Raw genomic sequence first — 24370 nt, 5'->3', positions numbered from 1 at the left:
TTCCATGGACTAGAGCAAGCATCTCGGAGTCAGAATATACGCTTTGATGGAGTGATCAAAGTTTTTGGGTTTATACAAAGTTTGTTAGAAACTTGTATTTACAATAAAGTGAGTGGGAGCGCTACAACATTTCTGATAAGTATATGTGAATGACATATTGTTGATCCGAAATGATGTAAAATTTCTGGAAAGCATAAAGGGTTGTTTGAAAGGAGTTTTTCAAAGGAAGACCTGGATAAAAGCTGCTTACATATTGGGCATCAAGATCTATAGAGATAGATCAAGACGCCCGATGATACTTTCAAAGAACGCACACCTTGACATGATTTTGAAAGAGTTCAAAATAGATCAGCAAAGAAGGAGTTCTTGGCTGTGTTACAAGGTGTGAGTATTGAGTAAGACTCAAGACCTGACCACAGCAGAAGAGAGAGAAAGGACGAAGGTCGTCCCCTATGCTTTAGACGTAGGCTCTACAGTATGCTATGCTGTGTACCGCACATGAAGTGTGCCTTGCCATGAGTTGGTCAAGGGGTACAATAGTGATCCGGGAATGGATCACATGACAGCGGTCGAACTTATCCTTAGTATCTAGTGGACTAAGGAATTTTCTCGATTATGGAGGTGAAAAGGAGTTCGTCGTAAAGGGTTACGTCGATGCGAACTTTGACACTAATCCGGATGACTCTGAGTAGTAAACCGGATTCGTATAGTAGAGCAATTATTTGAAATGGCTCCAAATAGCGCGTGGTAGCATCCACAAGATGACATAGATATTCGTAAAGCACACACGGATCTGAAAGGTTCAGACCCGTTGACTAATAACCTCTCTCACAAGCATAACATGATCAAACCAGAACTCATTGAGTGTTAATCACATAGTGATGTGAACTAGATTGTTGACTCTAGTAAACTCTTTGGATGTTGGTCACATGGTGATGTGACCTATGAGTGTTAATCACATGGTGATGTGGACTAGATTATTGACTCTAGTGCAAGTGGGAGACTGTTGGAAATATGCCCTAGAGGCAATAATAAATTGGTTATTATTATATTTCCTTGTTCACGATAATCGTTTATTATCCATGCTAGAATTGTATTGATAGGAAACTCAGATACATGTGTGGATACATAGACAACACCATGTCCCTAGTAAGCCTCTAGTTGACTAGCTCGTTGATCAATAGATGGTTACGGTTTCCTGACCATGGACATTGGATGTCGTTGATAACGGGATCACATCATTAGGAGAATGATGTGATGGACAAGACCCAATCCTAAGCCTAGCACAAGATCGTGTAGTTCGTTTGCTCAGAGCTTTTCTAATGTCAAGTATCATTTCCTTAGACCATGAGATTGTGCAACTCCCGGATACCGTAGGAATGCTTTGGGTGTACCAAACGTCACAACGTAACTGGGTGGCTATAAAGGTGCACTACAGGTATCTCCGAAAGTGTCTGTTGGGTTGGCACGAATCGAGACTGGGATTTGTCACTCCGTGTAAACGGAGAGGTATCTCTGGGCCCACTCGGTAGGACATCATCATAATGTGCACAATGTGACCAAGGAGTTGATCACGGGATGATGTGAGTTACGGAACGAGTAAAGAGACTTGCCGGTAACGAGATTGAACAAGGTATAGGGATACCGACGATCGAATCTCGGGCAAGTAACATATCGATAGACAAAGGGAATTGCATACGGGATTGATTGAATCCCCGACATCGTAGTTCATCCGATGAGATCATCGTGGAACATGTGGGAGCCAACATGGGTATCCAGATGCCGCTGTTGGTTATTGACCGGAGAACGTCTCGGTCATGTCTGCATGGTTCCCGAACCCGTAGGGTCTACACACTTGAGGTTCGATGACGCTAGGGTTATAGGGAATAGATATACGTGGTTACCGAATGTTGTTCGGAGTCCCGGATGAGATCCCGGACGTCACGAGGAGTTCCGGAATGGTCCGGAGGTAAAGATTTTTATATGGGAAGTCCTGTTTTGGTCACCGGAAAAGTTTCGGGTGTTATCGGTAATGTACCGGGACCATCGGGATGGTCCCGGGGGTCCACCAAGTGGGGCCACCAGCCCCAGAAGGCTGCGTGGGCCAAGTGTGGGAGGGGACCAGCCCCAGGTGGGCTGGTGCGCCCCCCCACCAAGGCCCAAGGCGCATGGGAGAGTGGGAGGGGGCAAACCCTAGGTCCAGATGGGCCTTAAGGCCCACCCTAGTGGCGCCCCCCTCTCCTCCCCTTGGCCGCCCCCCTAGATGGGATCTAGGGCTGGCCGCCACCCCTTGGGGTGGGAACCCTAGAGGGGGCGCAGCCCCCTCCCCCCTATATATAGTTGAGGTTTGGGGCTGCCCAAGACACGAGAACGTCTCTCTTTCGGCGCAGCCCTACCCCTCTCCCTCCTCCTCCTCTCCCGCGGTGCTTGGCGAAGCCCTGCGGGATTGCCACACTCCTCCACCACCACCACGCCGTCGTGCTGATGATGTACGGAGTCTTCCTCAACCTCTCCCTCTCTCCTTGCTGGATCAAGGCGTGGGAGACGTCACCGGGCTGCACGTGTGTTGAACGCGGAGGCCCCGTTCTTCGGTGCTTAGATCGGAATCAACTGCGATCTAAATCGCTACGAGTACGACTCCCTCATCCGCGTTCTTGCAACGCTTCCGCATCGCGATTTACAAGGGTATGTAGATGCACTCCCCTTCCCCTCGTTGCTAGAGTACTCCATAGATTGATCTTGGTGATGCGTAGAAAATTTTGAATTTCTGCTACGTTCCCCAACAATACGAAGCGTCCCCGAGTCGGCATAGCCAAGGACTCTTTAAGACACTACGAGACCACTGTAAAACCAACCGTGGAAAGGCGGACCACTAGACGTCGAACCCCAATCTCATATCATGCGTCTATCGGAAAGATATCCTAGGAGCTACTTGAATTCCCACTTATAAACTCCCGAAACTTTCTGGTTATGCAATCTGGTGTTGGGGATACAGGGGACACAAAATATATCACCCAAACTAGCAATCCCTAGATCCAGTTGTATCCATCCGTCAACACATAACCAACAAACCTTCAGAAATCGTGTACCTCAACCTTCGAAAAGCATCCGTTATACGAGTTATGGCAATACTCCCGAACTCCCGCCCCAGTACTGGGTGGCGTCGAGGTGATCTCACCAACAACTGCATAAAAGAGATTTCGATGTTGGCTATATCTCCCACGTATCGAGGCACGACTTAGAGGCATGGTATTGTCACAAGAAGGGTCATCTTCACACAATCCCATGTAATGAACAAGAATGGGATAAAGAGTTGGCTTACAATCGCCACTTCACACAATACATAAATATAATCATACATCATCCAAAATACACACATAGACCGACTACGGTCAAATCCAAATGAAAATAAGACAACCCCAAATGCTAGATCCCCGATCGTCCCAACTGGGCTCCACTACTGATCATCAGGAAAAGACACATAGTAACGACCACGTTCCTCGTCGAACTCCCACTTGAGATCGATGCCATCATCTGCACTGGCATCGTCGGCACCTGCAACTGTTTTGGTAGAATCTGTGAGTCACGAGGACTCAGCAATCTCACACCCGCGAGATCAAGACTATTTAAGCTTATAGGAAAGGATGGTGTAATGAGGTGGAGCTGCAGCAGGCACTAAGCATATATGGTGGCTAACATACGCAAATGAGAGCGAGAAGAGAAGCAACGGAACGGTCGTCATCTAGCAATGACCAAGAAGTGATCCTGAAGACTACTTACGTTCATGCATAACACAAACCGTGTTCACTTCCCGGACTCCGCCGAAAAGAGACCATCACGGATAACACACACGGTTGATGTATTTTAAATAAGTCAAGTGACAAGTTCTCTACAACCGGACATTAACAAATTCCCATCTGCCTCATAACCGCGGGCACGGCTTTCGAAAGATAATACCCTGCAGGGGTGTCCCAACTTAGCCCATTATAAGCTCTCACGGTCAACGAAGGATAAACCTTCTCCCAAGAAGACCCGATCAGTCTCGGAATCCCGGTTTACAAGACATTTCGACAATGGTAAAACAAGACCAGCAAAGCCACCCGAATGTGCCGACAAATCCCGATAGGAGCTGCACATATCTCGTTCTCAGGGCACACCGGATGGGCAAGACGTCGGGTTGGCATAGACCCTGGTTGCCCAGGGGGCGTCGGACATCGCCCAGTTTGGGCCAGCACTCGAAGGAGCACTGGTCCGGGGGTTTAAATAAAGATGACCCTCGGGCTCGCGAAAACCCAAGGGAAAAGGCTTAGGTGGCAAATGGTAAGACCAAAGTTGGGCCTTGCTGGAGGAGTTTTATTCAAGGCGAACTGTCAAGGGGGTCCCATAAATCACCCGACCGCGTAAGGAACGCAAACTCAAGGAACATAATACCGGTATGACGAAAACTAGGGCGGCAAGAGTGGAACAAAACACTAGGCATAAGGCCGAGCCTTCCACCCTTTACCAAATATATAGATGCATTAATTAAATAAGAGATATTGTGATATCCCAACATATCCATGTTCCAACATGGAACCAACTTCAACTTCACCTGCAACTAGCAACGCTATAAGAAGGGCTGAGCAAAAGCGGTAACTTAGCCAAACAACGGTTTGCTAGGAAAGGATGGTTAGAGGCTGACATGGCAATATGGGAGGCATGATATAGCAAGTGGTAGGTAGCGCAGCATGGCAATAGAACGAACAACTAGCAAAGCAAAGATAGAAGTGATTTCGAGGGTGGTCATCTTGCCTGCAAGGTTCTCAGAGTTGTCGAAAGCTTGATCCTCGTAAGCGTACTCAACAGGTTCCTCGTTCACGAACTCGTCTCCCGGCTCTACCCAAGACAAGAACACAAGCAACGGAACCACAATCAATCACGAGAAATGCACAAGCAACATGATGCAAAACATGTATGATATGCAAGATATGATATGCGATGCATATGCGTGCTCCGGAAGAAAAATGATGAACAAGGCAGTAACTTGGCAAACCAAGCATGCCACTGAAAAGATGAGATGATTTCGGTCGAAATCGATATAAAGATCACCGGAAACGGATGCACGGTTTGCAAATGGCAAGCAAAACAAGAATGACACGAATCTGCGATTAACAGCATGATAGCACTTAAAATGCAACAAGAACAATGCTACAGCACTCCAACATAGCAACAAAGCATATGGCAGTAATCTACAAGAGATGCTTGACAAAATAGTAACACTGAGCTACGGCTAGGTCACAACATAACAGGTTCAAACAAGCATGGCAAAAGTGCAAAAGATATCAGGTTCACAGACTTGGTGAAATTACTGGACATGGCTGAAACAGCATCAGGTAACAATGTTCAGAGCAAGAAAAACATATGCTACAGGAACTTAACATAGCAAAACAAGGCATGACATGAATATAGTAAATGCATATGACAAAAGTCCCTTACTGACCATAAGCCAAAAAAGGACCAGAAGATATGATGACGACCATGTAAACATAGCAAGTTTCGTTAACAGGTTTCAGACTTGGCAGAAAACAGAGCATGGCAGAAACAGTATTATGAAGGCATCTTGGTGAGCTTGATGCACTCACCACAAAGCAATGCATAACAAAACAAGCATACCTACAGCAAGATGGAATGTTTATGAAGCTATCCATGGCAAGATCAAATACATAGCATGAAACGATCCACTACAACAACCTTGGCAAAATTGAATATCATGTTAAGAATCTGCCAGGAATATTTTATAGCAAAAGCAGAGCAAGATTGAGTCATGCTAGGGCACTCCATAATTGCAAACAACGGCATGGATGGATAGAGTACAACTATATCTACAAAACATCCTTAATGAACATAACCCAAAGAAGCATGGATCTCTCTTTAGACACATGGATACATAGCAACAAAATAACAGCAGTCACAGACTTGGCAAAATTACCGTCCCTGAAATCAGAAACATCATGAAGCCTAGTTTGCATGCTTGTGCTAGTCACCACAGAGATGACAAAAATACATGGTATACACCTCTGTAAATATGGCATGGCATACATCAAAACACATGTAGAGCTCATGCCCATAAGATGCACACAGCAAATGCAACAAAAATAACAAATCCTCAAGTTCTAATAAGTAACAGCAGTTAACAGCATATAGCACTCTTGCACCAGAGATTTGGGAATCAAGATGGACTCAAATGAACATGGCACAATGTAACAAAATGAAGAGCATCTAGAGGCGAACATTTCGATATATTACACGCGCGAAACGGAGCTATATGCAGAGAGTTATGATGCAATGAACATGAGCATATAATGTAAAAATATCGGGACTTGGAGAAATTTGATAGGGGGGAAAAGTCAACCGAGTGGGAGATCTGGATCGGGCTCGCCGGTTGCTCGCCGGAGAAGAGCTGGCCGGAGCTGACGCGGCTGCTGGCGACGGAGGGATATGGCGGCGAGGGAGGAGACGGCGGGGTCGGAGCGGAGGAGTCCGGGCGGCGGCGGACGGCGTCGCGGGCGGAGGACGGCGGCGGCGGCGCCGGCGGAGCTCGCCGGCTCGGGCGCGGCGGCCGGCGAGGGCGGTGAAGGACGGCGGGGACGGCGGCTCCGCGGGGAGGAGGAGCCGCGCGCGGGGCGGTGGGCGGAGGCGACGCGGGCCGGAAGGGCCCCGCACGGGCCCCGGCGGGCCGGCAGCGATGTGGGCGCGGGGCGCCACATGGCGGCGTCCCGTTGGCTGCGGGCGGCGGCGCAGTTGCGTCCGGCGGCGGTGGACACGTCCGGTGGCGGCGGGGGCGATGTGATCTAGGGTAGGGTGGTTTTTGCCCGAGATTTTGGAGGGGGAGGTATTTTTATAGGTAGAGGGAGCTAGGAGACTCCAAATGGAGCACGGTTTTCACCCACACGATCGTGATCGAACGACCGAGAGCATGGAGGAGACTAAGAGGGGTTTTGGGCTGTTTGGAAGGGGGTTTTGCTGCAACACACAAAAGGACTTTGTAGTTACCCGGTTAACCGTTGGAGCATCAAACGACCTCCAAATGGAACGAAACTTGACAGGTGGTCTACCGGTGGTATACCAAGGCCACTTGGCAAGACTCGGTCCATTCCGAGAACGTTCAACACCCGCTCACGAAAAGAAACAAGAGGGGTGCGCCGGTGCATGTGGGAGTGCCGGATTACAAAACGGACAACGGAGAAAATGCTCGGATGCATGAGACGAACACGTATGCAAATGAGATGCACATGATGACATGATATGAGATGCATGACAAAACAAGAAGCAAAACGGAAAAAAAAAACTGACCACGAAGGGAATATCATAACACATAGCCGAAAATGGCAAGAGTTGGAGTTACAAATATGGAAAGTTACATCTGGGGTGTTACACAAGTGCCGGTTTATGATACTCATCTAAATTGGGACTTTGTAATATCACAACTTTGCATGCTTAGCCTCCAAGGGTCGGGTTATCTTTTTAAGATGAACCGGTACTTTTAGAATTGCAACATGGTAACTGTCGTGGAATTGTCACGGCAGATGTCCTCGAGCTAGGACTTAGTCATGGAGCCATCGCAACTAGGAAGCTTGAAGGGGTTAATGTGGGACAAGGAACACGAGGGTTTATACTGGTTCGGCCCCTTACGGTGAAGGTAAAAGCCTACGTCCAGTTGAGATGGTATTGATTAGGGTTACGATCACCAGGGAGCTAAACTGCTATGCCTGGCTCTCGATGAGATTGTTCTTGTCCCTAAACCGCTGCCGGGTCGTCCCTTTATATAGGGAGGCTGACGCCCAGCAGCCCTCAGAGTCCCGGCCGGCTCATAAGAGTGTCCGGCTCGGACTCTCAATCATACTTGCCTTGCACTACAAGTTCTACCATAATAATGATTGTAACTACGGGCCTTAAGCCATATCCGGGTCTTAAGCCCATCTCTGGCCCACCGTCTTCAAGCTTGGCTCCGGGCTTCTGGTAATGACCATTAGAGTAACCCGGCCCCTCCTGGCGGGTGACTCTAAGGTCTATATCCTCAACATTAGGCCCCAGATTGATTTGAGCCGGCTCATGTCAATCTTCAACTCTTCCGACAGAAAAAATCTCCGGCTTACCTTTCATGTGAAGGCCATAACCCGGCGTGACGTCATCCTCTGGACTCCGGATAATCCGCCGTGACGTCATCTTCCATTAAGCCCGTTTTTTACTCCACCAGATCCGCAACGGATCTTTGCTTTTACTGTCATCCTGAAAATCGAGGCGTCGTGGGGGGGAGATAATCACGCCACGGTCTCCTTGATTCTCGCACCCGCTTTATGAGCTCGCCTTATAAATAGGCCGGCCCGACGGGCTTCTCTGCCACTCTTCTTCCTCCTCGCGCCGCTGCCTCTCTGCCTGAGCTCGCACTCTGCCGCCGTCGTCTCACCTCCTGTCTTCGTCAACCTTGGCCGCTGCATCACCCTGACTCGGACCAGATAAACGGCGGCGACTCCCGCACCTTTTCAGCTCCGGTAAGTCCTCACTACCCCGTAGAGTAGATCTGCAGTAGGGTTCATCCACGTTCTTCGTGTTCGTCACCATTGCCCGCAAGTTCGGTAGTTCTCCTAGTTACTGCTCCTGCTTGATCTTAGGCCTGCATAGAACTAGTGCGGTAGTTGTTTTAAGATCCATTTCACACGCAAGTAGCCTTCCTTGTACTGCATAAGAACCTTGTTCGAACCCAAGAACTCCCCCACTTCGGTTTCTAGGTCTAGAAATTTTCCCTTTGCCCGACCATTTTGATCCAAAAAAGTTACTGCAATATGTGAAACCTGTTTTACCACACTTAGTAAAAACTGCAACCATTGAATCTTGGCGGCTTACAATTCCGGTTTAAAGAAACCACACGCCGTAGAATCCTCCGGCTTAAAGAAAACCATGCTTCGTAGAATCCTCCGGCTTAACTGTGGTAAGGCCGTAGATAACCAACTTATTCTGAATGCCCCTACGGCTTAAATAACCCACTGTACCTGAGTATATATCATTAGTCCCCTTCATAAGCCGCCACCTTAGTTTTGAACTTGTAGATCTCCGGCTTATAATTAACCCGGACATTTTTCCTTTTTGTCATAGACTGCCAACTTTCACCATGCCTCCCAAGGCTCCCATCACTTGCAACTGGATGAGGTCCAACGTCACCAACGAGACCCTAGCCAATTTTGTTAAGTCCGGATATCTGCCTAAGAAAGAAGTCATGTCCTACCGTGCCCCTGACCCGTCAGAAGAGAGACCACAGCCAAAGGACGGGGAGGTAGTGATTTTCACGGATCACATGAGCCGGGGCTTCGCACCGCCTGGCTCAAAGTTTTTTAGGGACGTGCTCAACTTCTTCGACTTGCGGCCTCAAGATATAGGACCCAACTCAGTGTCCAACATCTGCAATTTCCAAGTCTTCTGCGAGGTTTACCTTGGAGAAGAGCCTAGTCTGCTGCTCTTCAGAGAGCTTTTTTACTTAAACCGCCAGAATGAGTGCGCCAACGGGCCAAGTCTGGAGTTAGGTGGCATTTCCATCCAGCGGCGTAGGGACTGTCTTTTCCCTTACGCAGAGCCGCCGAGCCACCCCAAGGACTGGAACATGACTTGGTTCTACTGCCAAGATACGTCCCCGGCTGATGAAAGCCCGCTGCCCGGCTTTCGCCCAACACGTCTGGAGCCGACTCACCCACTGTCGGACAAGCTGACTCAAGCGGAGCGCCAGCCTCTGCTTCCTACTATCAACAAAATCAAGGCCCTCCTGGGCAACGGTCTGAACGGAATCGACCTGGTCCGGGTCTGGATCTCATGGCGGGTGATCCCATTGAGCCGCCGCCCCGGCTTAATGTGTGAGTACACAGGGCGAAAGGATGACCCTCAGAGGCACAGCCGCAATGATCTTCCAGAAGACGTTGCAGAGGAGGAGACCAAGGCTCTTTTAAACGAGAGCCTGGCAGACTGCGGAAGGACCGGGTTAGCCCCCTTCTGCAAGACCAATCCAGCCCCAGCGGTAAGCCGCTGACTTTAACTTTTTATCTTCGTCTGCATATAACCTTCATCTGAACCGTTTTAAGAATTCATCATTGTATTTTTCAGGCTGATGATAAGTTCTGGCGGGTCAAATATGACCATGAGGCGGCCAAGAAAGCCAGGAAGGCGAAGAAAGCCGCCAAGAAATCCGCCCCTCGCAAAAAGGGAAGCAGGCCTACTGCTTCGGAGCTGATGCAATTAAGCGACAGCTCCGAGTCAGAGGTAACTCCTGATCATTTAAGTCCTTACTATATTCACTGTTTGTTGCTGTCCGCCTTATCAATACTTGCTCATTGACAGGATGACACCGGCGCAAGTAACCCGGTGGTTGAAGAGGTAATGTCACTTTCCTCCGACTCGGAGCCCTTGCCACAGCTGAAAGTCCGAAGGGTAACCCGGAAAGTAAGCTTTTCACATCCTTTAGCTCATCAAGACCCTCAATTTCTTTTGAAGCGACAGGTTCACGAAAGCCGGCGTCACACCCGGACCAACAAGGACACCGACCTCTCCGCCGGGTTACCCGACGCAACAAGGAAGCGCCGAACTGAGGTTATTTCCCACTTGTACCCTTTTCACCCGTTGGCGGGTGTTATCCGTCAGCCACTCAACTCTTCTGACTCCAATTACCAGGAGACCTCCCCCTCTTCGGGTGACTCCATGCAGTCAAATCTGCCGGCTTTCAAGACCGCGCCCGGGTAACAACAATCATCTCATGTTGTTCTGATCTTTACTCATATTCTTTGTACTAACCTTTGTTGTTCTTTCAGTGCCCAGGCAAAGCTCACCAAGAGGGTGAAGAAAACCAAGTCGGCCGGAGTGCCGGATTTGCCTGAGCCGGCGGTGACAGTCCAAGAACCGCCAGCTGCCTCCGCCCCCGAAGCCACCACTCCAATGGACACGGCACCTGAAGCCACCGCCCCAACTACCAAGGCAACGACCGAAGCTTCGGTTAACCCGGAGGCCTCCGGCTCAGCTCCACCAGCAGACGACCCGGACGTGGTAATCACCCGGACGGAGTTTGTTGAGCCGGGGAGACCGACCGTGTTGGCCAAGTGCTCCGCTAAGGGGGAGTTGCTGCAGCCCCACCGGGCGAATCTGGACCTCTCCAACTACAGCAACCTGAGCATTGGAGAGCTCGTCTCTGGCTACATCAGCCAAGTACACAAGAGCCGGGACGCCGAGGTCGCCATGGTAAACCAGATCCAGCAAAAATCTGAGGTATCCTTCTGCTATCTTCTTACTTACTGCATAGTTACCTTTGCCATGCTAGCCCCCAAGTCGACGACTTATGATTTGAATATGTTGTAGACTTAGGTTCCGGCTTACTCAATTGAGCCGGCAGTATGTAGATAGATACGTTCAATATGCATTAGCCCCCAAGTGCCAAGTGTCTTTGCTTGGAAAGTGCTTGGGACTTATATATAACTGCTCATGTCATAACCCGGAAATTTATACAGGCTGTTGGCAAGAAACTAGAGGCGGACCTTGCGGATCTCAAGAGCCGGCTGAAGACGCAGGAGATGGAGACCCGGAAGGCAAACGCCAAGTTTGTATCTAGCATCGCCGCTCAAGAGAAGCTGAAGACAGAATTTGATGCTGAGCGGAAAGCCTGGGCCGAAGAGAAGGCCGCACTGGTGACCCGGGCGGAACAGGCGGAGAAGGCTCTCTCTGAGAAGACCGCCGAGCTCTCCGGCCTAAAGCGCCAGGTTTCCCAAATGGTGGCCGCCATCTTCGGTAAGTCGCCTCACCGGCTTTCATCAATGTTAGAATGTTTATATCTCATGATTCATCCTTGTCGCCGACTTACTTGATTCTGTTAAACAGGTCCCAGAAGTGCCAACCTCAACCAGAGCGTGGTCACCAAGCTAAAGGCCGTGTATACCCTGGTGGAGCAGCTCTACACCGGGTCACAGCGTGCCTTAGCTGTGGTGGCCCTATCCAACGAGGTGCCGACTCACCTGGCAGAAGTCCTGCGCCGGCTCGCCGTTCTGCCTCAGCGGATCCAAGAGCTGCGACGGGCTTCTGCGAGAGCCGGAGCAATCGCCGCGCTGAGCCGGGCCAAGGCATTCCTGCCGGAGTTAGACCCGGCGGACATCGCCCTTGGCTATCCAAGCCTGAAGGAAGACGGCTCAGCTTTCGATCAGAAGGACTTCGCAGCGTGCGTGAAGGCTGTACGCCCGGTGGCCACCCTCATCGGGAATGACACAGATCTGACCAAGTACCAGCCGGGTTATGACGCGGAGAATCAGAGGATTCCAACCCCTCGCTATGAAGCCCTCAACCTGATCCCGCCGGCTCGTCAGCACACCTTCGCCCCGGAGATTGACCCGGCCGGGTTAATTGACGAGGAAGCCCAGTTCGAGGCTCTCAGCGGCATCGACTGGAAGTCATCAACCTTCCAGGTCTTGGGATCAGCCGGAGGAGAGGACAGGAACGAGCCGGAGACTTCCACTCAGCGGGCATCGTAACTCGGCTGTCGGTTTACCAAACAATGCTCCACCCTTGTTAGATTTGATGAGTTTTGTAATAAAGTAGGTGCAACAGTCTATCTCTGCCGTGCCATCGTGCACGTATTGAATGCCAAGGTCTTTTGAAGTTGTCTCTTTGATGTTTCTCCGGGTCATAATCATCCCTTTGTTTTTCTCAACCTCAAAGAGGTGCCTTTAAGTATCCTGCATAGAAAGGCAAATCACAAGTCTCGAGGCGGCTTACCGCCCTGAGAATCAGGTGTTTCGGATAGATAACCCGGAATATGAATCAAAAAAGACTGGTCCTCAATTATATCCTTAACACAGTCGTAATAACACCCTTAGCGGCCTGTAAGCATACTTCCGGTTTAGATAACCCGGGTAACAAGGTTGGTATCTTAACTCCGAGTTACCTGTCTTGATGACACCCATGGTGTTCAACTAACACTGTAAACCAAAGTTAAGCCGGCAAAGCGAGACCCGGCCGTACACACCTTGACATAATCAGAGTAAACTTGTGATAGAACATAGGAACTTAGGGGCTTCCGGTTCGAATACGACCAGAGACCCGGCCCAAAGGGGTTAAGCTAAGATTCGGATACGATCACATAGCCCCCAGTGGGTGTGGCGATGCCAATCAAGAGGGTACCGACAGCTATGTTCTCTTTGGTTCGAATACGACCCATGTTTGAACAGGAAGCCCCCAAGTGATTTCAAGAATTGTTTAACGACGCTGATTCGAATACGATCCACGTCGGTTCTCAGAGGGGTTAAACTATGATTCAAATATGACCAAAGGTAACTTCCCAATGAGCTCGGCACTTTGCCAATCAAATGGGTATCGACAGCTATGTTCTCTTTGGTTCGAATACGACCCATGTTTGAACAGGAAGCCCCCAAGTGACTTTACTGCTTACGGCTAAATTCGAATACGATCATAAGCCGGATCCTCCTTTAAATCATCATGTAATCTTGCAATAAGAACAACACGTGCATATTTGGAGGAGAAAAAAGGACAGAGGTCCTGCTTTATTGCTTATCATAATATATACATGGCTGAGAGAAGTATGTACACCACGAGAGCCGGTGGCTCAAGTGTAGTAAGGCCGAAGCTGAGCTATGTTCCACGGCCGACGGGTCTCCTCCTCCGATTTACGTGAATCTTTGTGCTCCCGAATGTCAATGAGGTAATATGACCCGTTGTGCAAGTTCTTGCTGACCACAAAGGGCCCTTCCCAAGGCGGGGATAACTTGTGTGCATCTGTTTGATCCTGGATGAGCCGGAGCACAAGGTCGCCTTCCTGGAAGACCCGGGATTTGACCCGGCGGCTATGATAACGGCGCAGGTCTTGTTGGTAAATCGCTGAACGGGCTGCTGCCACATCACGCTGTTCGTCCAACAAGTCAAGAGCATCTTGGCGCGCCTGTTCATTATCCGTCTCAACATAAGCCGCCACGCGAGGTGAGTCGTGACGGATGTCACTGGGGAGGACTGCTTCTGCTCCATAAACCATGAAGAAAGGCGTGAAGCCTGTAGACCTGTTAGGAGTAGTGTTGATGCTCCATAAGACGGAGGGCAACTCCTCCACCCAACAACCCGGCGTCCGTTGCAAAGGGACCAAAAGCCGGGGCTTGATGCCCTTCAGAATCTCCTGGTTAGCTCTCTCAGCTTGACCATTGGATTGAGGATGAGCCACTGAGGAAACATCAAGTCGGATATGCTCTCGTTGACAAAACTCTTCCATGGCGCCTTTGGAGAGATTGGTGCCATTGTCAGTTATGATGCTGTGCGGAAAGCCAAAGCGGAAAATCACCTTTTTCATAAATTGAACCGCCGTGGCTGCATCGCACTTGCTAACTGGCTCAGCTTCCACCCACTTTGTGAACTTATCAACTGCCACCAAGAGGTGGGTCTTCTTATCCTTGGACCTTTTAAAAGGCCCAACCATATCAAGCCCCCAGACCGCAAAGGGCCAAGTGATTGGGATCATCCTTAGCTCCTGAGCCGACACATGAGCCCGTCGTGAGAACCTCTGGCAACCATCACATTTACTGACCAAGTCCTCTGCATCAGCATGAGCCGTCAACCAATAAAAACCATGACGAAAAGCCTTGGCCACAAGAGACTTTGAGCCGGCGTGATGGCCACAATCCCCTTCATGGATCTCACGCAAGATCTCTTGACATTCCTCAGGGGAGACACAACGCTGAAATGCTCCTGTAACACTACGATGATGTAACTCGCCATCGATAACAATCATTGACTTGGCCCGCCGGGTTATTTGCCTGGCCAAAGTTTCATCCTCAGGCAACTCGCCCCGGGTCATGTAAGCCAGATATGGCATTGTCCAGTCTGGTATGATATGGAGAGCCGCCACCAGTCGTGCCTCCGGGTCAGGGACAGCCAAGTCTTCCACCGTAGGCAACTTAACCGAAGGGCTATACAGGACATCCAGGAAAGTGTTAGGCGGCACCGGCTTTCGCTGAGAGCCTAGCCGGCTTAGGGCATCAGCCGCCTCATTCTTCCTGCGATCAATGTGCTCTACTTGGTAGCCCTGAAAGTGCCCAGCAATGGCATCAACTTCGCGGCGATAAGCCGCCATGAGCGGGTCTTTAGAGTCCCACTTGCCGGATACTTGTTGAGCCACCAAGTCTGAGTCACCGAAGCATCTTACCCGGCTCAAGCTCATTTCCTTAGCCATCCGAAGACCGTGGAGCAAGGCCTCGTACTCAGCCGCATTGTTAGTGCAAGGAAACATCAACTGTAGCACATAATGGAACTTGTCACCTTTAGGGGAAGCCAATACAACACCAGCCCCCGAGCCCTCCAACTGCCTGGACCCATCGAAGTGAATAGTCCAATATGTGTTATCCGGCTTCTGCTCAGGCACTTGTGACTCTGTCCAATCATTGATGAAATCCACCAAGGCCTGAGATTTAACAGCAGTGCGTGGCACATATTTGAGACCATGAGGTCCAAGTTCTATAGCCCACTTAGCAATTCTCCCTGTGGCCTCTCTGTTTTGGATGATGTCACCAAGGGGGGCAGAGCTGACCACAGTGATGGGATGACCCTGAAAATAATGCTTAAGTTTCCGGCTCGCCATGAACACACCATACACAAGCTTCTGCCAATGCGGGTACCGCTGCTTGGACTCAATGAGCACTTCGCTGACATAATAAACCGGCCGCTGAACCGGATGTTCCTTACCCACCTCCTTGCGCTCTACCACAATAGCCACACTGACGGCTCGTGCGTTTGCCGCCACATACAGTAGTAAGGGCTCCTTATCAACCGGAGCAGCAAGGACTGGGGGCTCTGCCAGCTGCTTCTTCAAATCCTCAAAAGCGGTATTAGCTACATCATTCCAGACAAAGTTATCAGTTTTCTTCATCAACTGATATAAGGGCATGGCCTTCTCACCCAAACGGCTTATAAAACGGCTTAAAGCAGCAATGCGACCCGCCAAGCGCTGAACGTCATTTATACACGCCGGCTTAGCCAGGGAAGTGATGGCCTTGATCTTCTCCGGGTTAGCCTCAATGCCCCTGTCAGAAACCAAAAAGCCCAAGAGTTTGCCTGCAGGAACACAAAAGACACACTTGGCCGGGTTAAGCATCATCTTATAGACCCGGAGATTATCAAAGGTTTCCCTTAAATCATCTATCAGGGTTTCCTCTTTTATGGACTTAACCACAATATCGTCCACGTAAGCGTGAACATTACGCCCAATCTGTTTATGAAGACAGTTCTGTACACAACGCTGGTAAGTCGCCTGTGCACACTTGAGTCCGAAGGGCATGGATACATAGCAGAAGGCTCCAAAGGGAGTAATGAACGCCGTCTTCTCCTGGTCCTTAACTGCCATCTTAATCTGATGATAACCGGAATAAGCATCCAAGAAACTTAGACGTGCACAACCTGCCGTAGCATCAATGATTTGATCAATACGGGGGAGGGCAAAAGGATCAGCCGGACACGCCTTGTTCAAGTCCGTGTAGTCCACACACATCCGCCAGGTGCCGTTCTTCTTGAGTACGAGCACCGGGTTAGCCAACCACTCTGGGTGAAAGACTTCAACGATAAACCCGGCCGCCAAGAGCCGGGCCACCTCTTCACCAATAGCTTTCCGCCTCTCTTCATTAAACCGCCGAAGGAACTGTCTGACCGGCTTAAATTTAGGATCAACATTGAGAGTATGCTCAGCGAGTTCTCTAGGTACACCTGGCATGTCAGAAGGTTTCCATGCGAAGATGTCCCTATTCTCACGGATGAACTCGATGAGCGCGCTTTCCTATTTTGGATCCAGATTTGCACTGATGCTAAACTGCTGAGATGAGTCACCTGGAACAAAATCAACAAGTTTAGTCTCATCAGCTGATTTAAATTTCATTGCCGGCTCTTGTTCTGTAGTTGGCTTTTTCAGAGAGGTCATATCTGTTGGGTCAACATTGTCCTTGTAAAACTTCAACTCCTCTGTAGCACACACAGATTCTGCATAAGCCGCATCGCCTTCCTCACACTCCAAAGCCACTTTCCGGCTGCCGTGAACCGTAATGGTCCCATTGTGACCCGGCATCTTGAGCTGTAAATACACATAACACGGCCGTGCCATGAACTTGGCGTAAGCCGGCCGTCCAAATATAGCATGGTACGGACTTCTTATCTTGACCACCTCAAAGGTCAATTTCTCCACCCTGTAGTTGTTCTCATCACCAAAAGCCACTTCCAATTCGATCTTGCCGACTGGATAGGCCGACTTACCAGGTACCACACCATAGAAGATAGTGTTTGACTGGCTGAGGTTCTTATCAACCAACCCCATGCGGCGAAAAGTCTCATAATAAAGGATGTTGATGCTGCTGCCTCCATCCATGAGCACCTTTGTGAACTTATATCCTCCCACTTGAGGAGGCACCACTAAGGCCAAGTGGCCCGGGATATCCACCCGGGGAGGGTGATCCTCCCTACTCCACACTATAGGTTGCTCAGACCACCGCAAGTAGCGTGGGATCGCCGGCTCAACAGCATTCACAGCCCTCTTGTGAAGCTTCTGATCTCGCTTGCACAAACTAGTGGTAAACACATGATACTGTCCACCGCTAAGCTGCTTTGGATTGGTCTGATAACCCCCTGCTGCTGTTGATGACCCTGGCCCGACTGTTGATTAAAGCCCCCTTGACCGCTCTGAGGACCAGAATTTGAGCCGCCCCCCGGGCCATGAAAGCCGCCAGCACCTGAGCCGCCGCCCGGGCCATTGTAGTTTTTAAAGGCTTCATGATTGCACAATCCTTCCATAGATGAGTCGCTGGCTTCTCTCTAGAGCCATGTCTCGGACAAGGCTCATTCAACAGCTGCTCCAGTGAAGGTCCTGACCCGCCGCCTCGGGGAGGGGGCCTCCCCTTGCGTCGCTGGTTATTGCCTTGTGCGCTGGCGTTGGCCACAAACACTAGGCTGCCATCTGCCTTGCGCTTGCCTCCTCCTTGGTTCCCCGGGTTAAACTGAGGACCCTTGCCATTGCCGTTCTTCTTTCCCTTCCCTGTCCTTTCATCATCTGAAGGGGGATCCTTGGTACCATCAGAATCGGCGTACTTGACAAGAGCTGCCATTAGTGTACCCATATCACTGCAGTCGCGTTTAAGCCGCCCGAGCTTCATCTTCAGGGGCACAAAACGACAATTCTGCTCCAGCATTAAAACCGCTGAGCCGGCATCCATCTTGTCTGACGAGTGTATGATCTCCTTAACCCGGCGAACCCAATGTGTCGTAGACTCACCCTCCTGCTGCTTACAGTTAGTCAAATCCACAATTGACATAGACTGCCTACAGGTATCTTTGAAGTTTTGGATGAACCGGGCTTTCAGCTCAGCCCAAGACCCAATGGAATTTGGTGGTAGCCCTTTCAACCAAGTGCGGGCAGTCCCATCTAACATCATGGTAAAGTACTTGGCCATGGCCGCCTCACTGACCTCCAGCAGCTCCATAGCCATCTCATAACTCTCGATCCAGGCTGCGGGTTGTAAGTCGGCTGTGTAATTAGGCACCTTCCTAGGGCCCTTGAAATCCTTAGGTAGACGTTCATTACGGATAGCTGGCACTAAACAAGGGACACCTCCGGTCCTGGTAGGGATACCCACATCGATGGAAGCCGTCGGATAAGCCGGGGGGGTTTGGTAAGCCGTCAATTGCGGCACTTTCTCCGCCTCTTGCCGTGCTTGGTCTGCTGCATAAAGGGCTCCATTATGAGCCGGGCCATGGCCAGGGGGCGGGTCATGGCGTCGGACGTTACTTGAGCCGGTTGCTGAGACCATGTGCCGGCTGTAACTCGGGCTCGAGCTAGGACTTAGTCGTGGAGCCATCGCAACTAGGAAGCTTGAAGGGGTTAATGTGGGACAAGGAACACGAGGGTTTATACTGGTTCGGCCCCTTACGGTGAAGGTAAAAGCCTACGTCCAGTTGAGATGGTATCGATTAGGGTTACGATCACCAGGGAGCTAAACTGCTATGCCTGGCTCTCGATGAGATCGTCCTCTCCCTAAACCGCTGCCGGGTCGTCCCTTTATATAGGGAGGCTGACGCCCAGCAGCCCTCAGAGTCCCGGCCGGCTCATAAGAGTGTCCGGCTCGGACTCTCAATCATACTTGCCTTGCACTACAAGTTCTACCATAATAATGATTGTAACTACGGGCCTTAAGCCATATCCGGGTCTTAAGCCCATCTCTGGCCCACCGTCTTCAAGCTTGGCTCCGGGTTTCTAGTAATGACTATTAGAGTAACCCGGTCCCTCCTGGCGGGTGACTCTAAGGTCTACATCCTCAACAGTAACTTTCACCAGTGTAGTCCCCAAGGGCCGGTTTAACTTATGAAGATGAACTGGTACTTTTTAGAAGAATACCCATAATGTTACTTCGAGCAAACATACATTAGCCCCCAAGTGCCAAGAGTAATACTTGTATCGCACTTGGGACTTGCAGAAATTTTAGATAATGAGCAAATATGCATTAGCCCCCAAGTATCAGGTGCATAACTTGTTATGTGCTTGGTACTTCAAATATGTACTGCCAACTCACGATATATCTGTCTCTTATAGGCTGAGCTGAGCAAAAAGGAAACTCAAACCGCTGATCTACAAGAAAACCTCAAGTCCCAGCAAGCAGAAACTTCCAAAGCCAAAGAGGAGCTGACCAATGCCTTAGCTGCTATGGAAAAGCTGAAGGAGAGTTTCAACAAGGAGCGAGCTGATTGGGAGACAGAAAAATCCGCATTGCAAAAAAGAGTCAAGGACGCGGAAGCAGCTCCTAAACCGGTGGTAGACGAGCTGACTGGTGTAAAGCGGCAAATACATGCTATGACTGCTGCTGTGTTTGGTAAACATCCTGGCTTTAAGTTTCCAACAAACCATCCCATACATTGCCGGTTTACTGATGTTTTCAACGATGCAGGAACTCGCATTAGTCATCTGGGTTCTGACGCACAGAAGAAGCTGAAGGCTGCCTATACTCTTATAGAGCAGTTATATACCGGCGCGCAACGGATCATCTGCACCGCCTCTCACAACAAGCCGCCCCCAACTTTAATCAAAGATACCTTAGAAAGGTTGTCAATGCTGTCTGCCCAGGTAGAAGAGTTAAAGAGATCTGCTGCAAGGGCTAGTGCTCTGACCGCACTAACCCGGGCAAAAGCATGGGTGCCTGATCTTGATCTGGTGGATGTGGGCAAAGGCTATCCAAGCTTAAAAGAAGACAGATCAGAGTTTGGCTATGATGACCTCCGAGCCATAAACTGGGAAGTACGTCCACTGGCTTGTCAACTGGCTGAAGAAGCTGATCTTTCATATTATCAGGCGAGTTATGACGTCAACAACAAAAGGGTCGCTGCACCAACTCCTGAGGCTCAAAATCTTATCCCGCCAATCCGTAAGCACACCTATACCCCTGACATTGAACCGTCCACCCTTATAAGCGATGAAGCTGTATTCCAAGCCCTAACTGGGATCGACTGGGCAACCATTGACTTCCAGCCACTGGGTAGAGAGGAGGATGATGAACCGGTGCAAGATGATCCGCAGCCGTCAAGTCACCCTGGAGACGAATCATGATCCGGAAGCCGGTTTATCCTTCCGCGTGCTGCAATACTTGAAAAACAATTATTCTTTTGGGCACGGAAACGCCTTGTAATAGGCTAGTTAAAATAATTGGTCTGCTATGCCATCGTGCATATTTATTTTTGCATGACACTTGTTAATCCGCCATGCTTAAGATATATGATGGTCATAATCCGTACCTGCTCCTGCATACAAGAAGTTGAAAGTGTCCTGGCGGTTTACCGCCGGACGGGTCATGATGCCCGAATATATAGCCATGGTTTATAACCCAAGCTGTAAAAAGATAATCAAATATGAAAATAAATGATACCTGTGACATTGAATCACAGCGTTGGTTGACCAACTTTTGTAGTAAGGGCGATACCCTTAATCATGAGTACTGATAACTCCTTCCATATTGTGCCGGTTTATGATAAAACCATACCGGGTTGTGATAAACACCGGATTGTTCATATATAATACTGGTGATTTATAGGCAAAACCAGACCGGGTTAATAAGCGCCGGATTATAATTGATCATGTATTGACAACTTGTAGTTGAAATTCAAGCCGGGTTAATGAACGCTGGTTTATCAAAACATTATAAATGTCATCAAAAGAGAAAAAAACTTGGCAAATAAAAGCATATGGAAAACTTGTAGTCAAGGCTTTTCACGGGCTGCCAGACCCCAAATTCGAGGCTTTTCATGGGCTACCAGCCACTGAGTTAAACCATTTCACAAAGCCTTTTAAGATGGCCGTCGATCCTTAACCAATCGTCATTTTAACTTTGACAAGTTAAGGGTCTTATGAGATTGACTTGTCGAAGTTCGGCAGGTCATACCAGGTTTACCTCGATGGAGTGACTTACTTAAAAAAGGCAGGCTAAGCCGGGGTTTTAGGTGTATACACCAGGCTTCCAAGTTGTGGCTTGATAGCCTATTACAAGTGTAGATTCTTTGTTCGTTGCGATAGCAAAGAATCCCCAAGCAATATTTTGAGCTGTGCTCAGTAGGTGCCTATGTTTGAGTTGTTCTTTTGCAACACTCTCTTTGGCCCCTAAGTATTTTTCTTTTGGCCTTGAGCCGGTCAAGAGGTGTAGTTATGGTTCAAATATGACCAAGCCCCCAAGTGATTTTCCTTGTGGCCTTGCGCCGATCAAAAGGTGTAGCTATGGTTCGAATACGACCAAGCCCCCAAGTGATTTTTAGATATGGCTTTATAAGCTGAATCAAGGGGTAAACCGGACGCCGCTCTATAAACAGAAGCCCCCATGTAACCACACATGATGTAAGAAAAAACAACAGATACCCCGCTTTAGCTGAGGCTTCGGTTTATTATATTGATCATAATATATACATTGTCATAACTATGTACATAAGCAGAGCCTATGGCTCATGTATAGTAAGGCCGTAGATGGGCGATATTCCACGGCCGGTGGGTCTCCTCCTCCGATTTACGTGAGTCTTTGTGCTCTCGAACATCGATTAGGTAGTATGACCTGTTGTGCAGATTCTTGCTGACCACAAAGGGTCCTTCCCAAGGGGGGACAACTTGTGCATATCAGTCTGATCCTGGATGAGTCGGAGCACCAGATCGCCTTCTTGAAAAGTTCTGGTTCTAACCCGGCGGCTGTGATAATGACGCAGATCCTGCTGGTAAATCACCGAACGAGCCGCTGCAATGTCACGCTCCTCATCTAACAGGTCAAGTGCTTCCTGCCGTGCCTTCTCATTATCAGCTTCAACATACGCCGCCACACGGGGCGAGTCATGACGGATGTCACTAGGGAGAACCGCCTCCACTCCATAAACCATGAAAAAAGGCGTGTAACCCATGGATCTGTTGGGCGTGGTATTGATGCTCCATAACATAGAAGGCAACTCCTCCACCCAACAACCCGGCATCCGTTGCAAAGGAACCATAAGCCGGGGCTTGATGCCTCTCAAGATCTCTTGATTGGCTCTCTCCGCTTGACCATTAGACTGGGGCTGAGCCACTGATGATACGTCAAGCCGGATGTGCTCACGTTGACAGAACTCCTTCATAGCACCCTTGGACAGATTGGTACAATTATCAGTTATAATGCTGTGTGCAAAGCCAAACTAGAAAAATCACCTTTTTGATGAATTGAACCGTCGTAGCTGCATCACACTTACTGACTGGCTCTGCCTCCACCCACTTAGTGAACTTATCAACCGCCACCAAAAGGTGGGTCTTCTTATCCTTGGATCGCTTAAAGGGCCCAACCATATCCAGCCCCCAAGTTGCAAACGACCAAGTGATTGGTATCATCCTCAATTCCTGGGCCAGAACATGAGCTCGGTGTCAAAAATTCTGACAACAGTCGCACTTTTTCACCAAGTCTTCTGCATCAGCATGAGCCGTCTGCCAATAGAAGCCATGACGAAAAGCTTTAGCCACCAGGGATTTTGAACCGGCGTGATGACCACAATCCCCTTCGTGAATCTCACGCAGAATCTCACATCCTTCTTCAGGAGACACGCAACGCTGAAACGCCCCTGTCACACTACAATGATGTAACTCTCCATTGATAATAGTCATGGACTTGGACCGCCGGATTATCTGCCGGGCCAAAGTTTCATCCTCTGGTAACTCGCCCCGGTTCATATACGCCAAATATGGGACCGTCCAGTCTGGGATGACATGAGTAGCTGCCACCAACTGAGCCTCCGGATCAGGAACAGCTAAATCTTCCTCTGTTGGGAGCTTGACCGACGGATTATGTAGCACATCCAAAAAGACGTTAGGTGGAACCGGTTTACGTTGGGAACCCAAGCGACTTAAAGCGTCCGCTGCTTCGTTCTTCCCCGGTCCACATGATCAACCTGATAGCCCTCTAAGTGACCTGCAACAACATCCACCTCTCGACGATATGCTGCCATGAGCGGATCCTTGGAATCCCAAGTACCAGACACTTGTTGAGCTACCAAGTCCGAGTCACTGAAGCACTTAACCCGGCTTAAATTCATCTCCTTAGCCATTCGAAGACCATGGAGTAAAGCTTCATACTCAGCTGCATTGTTAGTGCAAGGGAACATTAAACGGAGAACATAACAAAACTTATCACCTCGTGGGGAAGTTAATACGACTCCAGCCCCCGAGCCCTCCAATTGTCTGGACCCATCAAAATGAATAGTCCAATAAGTATGATCCAGCTTCTCCTCTGGCGCCTGTAATTCTGTCCAGTCATTGATGAAATCCACAAGTGCCTGCGATTTGATCGCCGTCCGGGGCATATATTTTAACCCGTGAGGCCCAAGCTCAATAGCCCATTTGGCAATCCGGCCAGTCGCTTCCCTATTCTGGATTATATCCCCCAAAGGAGCAGAGCTGACCACAGTGATGGGATGACCTTGGAAATATTGCTTAAGCTTTCGGCTCGCCATAAAAACTCCATACACCAACTTCTGCCAATGCGGGTACCTTTGCTTGGACTCGATAAGTACCTCACTGATATAATAAACCAGCCGTTGAACCGGATACTCCTTTTCGGCCTCCTTGCGCTCCACCACCACGCTACCAGCCCGGGCGTTAGCAGCCACATATAACAACAATGGCTCTTTATCAACAGGAGCACCAAGGACCGGCGGATTGGCCAGCTGCCGCTTTAAGTCCCCAAATGCTTCATTGGCAGCATCACTCCAGACGAAGTGATCCGTCTTCTTCAGCATCTGATACAAAGGGATGGCCTTCTCACCAAGGCGACTGATAAACTGGCTCAAGGCGGCAATC

Source organism: Triticum aestivum, chromosome 4D (assembly GCF_018294505.1).
Source record: "Triticum aestivum cultivar Chinese Spring chromosome 4D, IWGSC CS RefSeq v2.1, whole genome shotgun sequence".
NCBI classification, from domain to species: domain Eukaryota; kingdom Viridiplantae; phylum Streptophyta; class Magnoliopsida; order Poales; family Poaceae; genus Triticum; species Triticum aestivum.
The sequence above is the reverse complement of the archived record's forward strand: the minus strand, read 5'-3'. Positions refer to the sequence as shown.